Raw genomic sequence first — 2287 nt, 5'->3', positions numbered from 1 at the left:
TGCTCACAGCTCCAGGCCTGAGGAGGCCAAGTGCTGTTTGCTGGTTACCAAATATAACCCCCAAGTTCAGGTCAAACCTTCTTTTCCCTACAGCCTCTTGGAAAATGAACCGGTTTCTCATTTTTCCAGGCCCAGGTCAAGTTCCTGCAAGTTCAGAGACTTTTAATCCCTTCTGATCCCCCTCTCTTTCCACACCCTCCCTTTCCTTTTTCACTCTGGCCCACTCCCCACTTCTCCTGTGAAAATGTTCTCCCCTTGGTCAACAGTGGCTTTGGAATGATAGATCCCAGCCTTCTGTGACTTCCTGGGAGCATGTGATAAGGCCAGCAGCTCCTCCCACTCTTCCTTCCTCTGGGTGTCCCCAGTGCCACGTCTCCTGGTTTCCTCCTGCTCACCTGTCTCTTCAGAAGGCTCCTGTCCTGGACCTTCCACACTCACTCTCAGAGTTTTACCACTGGCCCTATTCCTTGTCACTCCACACACAGTCACTAGGCAAGTTCATCCAAACCCTTTACCTACTACCTACAGGCTGATGGCCCCAAATCTTTATGTCCAGCATCTTTTCTATCTAGAAGGTACTTGGAGCTGCATAATTACAGCCCACTTGAATCTCTCCTTTGTAGATAACCCCAATCCCTTGCCCCTTTCTCCCCCTCACCTATTTTTTTTTTTTTTTTTTGAGATGGAGTCTTGCTCTGTCGCCCAGGCTAGAGTGCAATGGCGCAATCTCGGCTCACTGCAACCTCTGCCTCCCTGGTTCAAGCGATTCTCCTGCCTTGGCCTCCTGAGTAGCTGGGATTACAGGCACCCACCACCACACCTGGCTAAATTTGTATTTTTAGTAGAGATGGGGTTTCACCATGTTGGCCAGGCTGGTCTCAAACTCCTGACCTCAGGTGATCCACCCACCTCGGCCTCCCGAAGTGCTGGGATTACAGGCATGAGCCACGATGCCTGGCCTCTCCCATGTTTTTTACTCTCCTGGCTAAATCCGAAGTCCAGCTAAACCCAGCTATCTGCCCTCTCCACGCCTGCACCAGCAACTGAACATCCCTGGAGAAAACCACAAAGTCCGTTTGACTCCTTGCATTTTCAACTTATAACCACAAGCTCTAGCCAGGCCCTCAACAGTGCCTTGTGCGCTTCCTACAGATGCAGCAAAGTTGTCACTTGACTCCTCAGGCTGCCATGGTATGCTTTTCCCTGCACCTCAGCCTCCCCTGCACCCTCGGCTCATTGCCTTTCTCTGTTTGTCCATCCGTCCATCAGAAAACAAGGTGTTAGGGAAAACCCTCAAACTGTTTTTCCTCTTCTCTCCATCCCAATAATCCCCAATACAGAACACTTCTGTGACCAAATGTGGGGGGTTCTCCCCACCACCAAACAATCGGCTCTGCAGGAGACACCAGTGGGTGTCCTCTAATTCAACTCCAACAATGTGTACCTGGAGCTAAACTCAGATCCCACTGGGTGAGGGTTCAGTCCCAAGACTGCCGTCCAGGCCCCAGGAAATTGTGACCACCCAGCTTCAAATTGAGACTCGCACTACCTCCTCTTTGAGTTTGATTAATTTGCTGGAGTGGCTCATAGAACTCAGGGAAACACTTACTTATGTTTACAGTTTATTATAAAGGATATTACAAAGGATACAGATGAAGAGCTGTGTAGGTGGGGTATGTGGGAAGGGCTGCAGGGCTTCTGTGCCCTCCCCCAGGGGCTACCCTCCGCATGTTCAGCTATCCAGAAGCTCCCAGAACCCAGTCCTCCTGGGCCTTTTATGGAGACTTCATGGAATAGATGTGATTGTCAACCATGTACGATGTTTTTTTAACTGTCTCACTCTGTCTCCCAGGCTGGAGTGCAGTGGCGCGATCTCAGCTCACTGCCACCTCTGCCTCCCAGGTTCAATCGATTCTCCTGCCTCAGCCTCCAGAGCAGTTGGGATTACAGATGCCCACCATCAAGCCTGGCTAATTTTTATATTTTTAGTAGAGATGGGGTTTTACCACGTTGGCCAGGCTGGTCTTGAACTCCTGGCCTCAAGCAATCCGCCCACCTGGGCCTCCCAAAGCACTGGGATTACAGGCATAAGCCGTCACACCCCACCAACAACCTGGGATGGCAGGTCCAAAGGTGCCAGCTCTGCTGCATCTGCTCTGCTGCCAGCCCTGAGTGTAAGAGCCTTCTTCCCCCTGTGCCGCCACCCCCCCGTCACACCCCACCAACAACCTGGGATGGCAGGTCCAAAGGTGCCAGCTCTGCTGCCTCTGCTCTGCTGCCAGCCCTA

Source organism: Cebus imitator, unplaced genomic scaffold, assembly GCF_001604975.1.
Source record: "Cebus imitator isolate Cc_AM_T3 unplaced genomic scaffold, Cebus_imitator-1.0 Scaffold28, whole genome shotgun sequence".
In the NCBI taxonomy this organism is placed as follows: Eukaryota; Metazoa; Chordata; class Mammalia; order Primates; family Cebidae; genus Cebus; species Cebus imitator.
The sequence above is the reverse complement of the archived record's forward strand: the minus strand, read 5'-3'. Positions refer to the sequence as shown.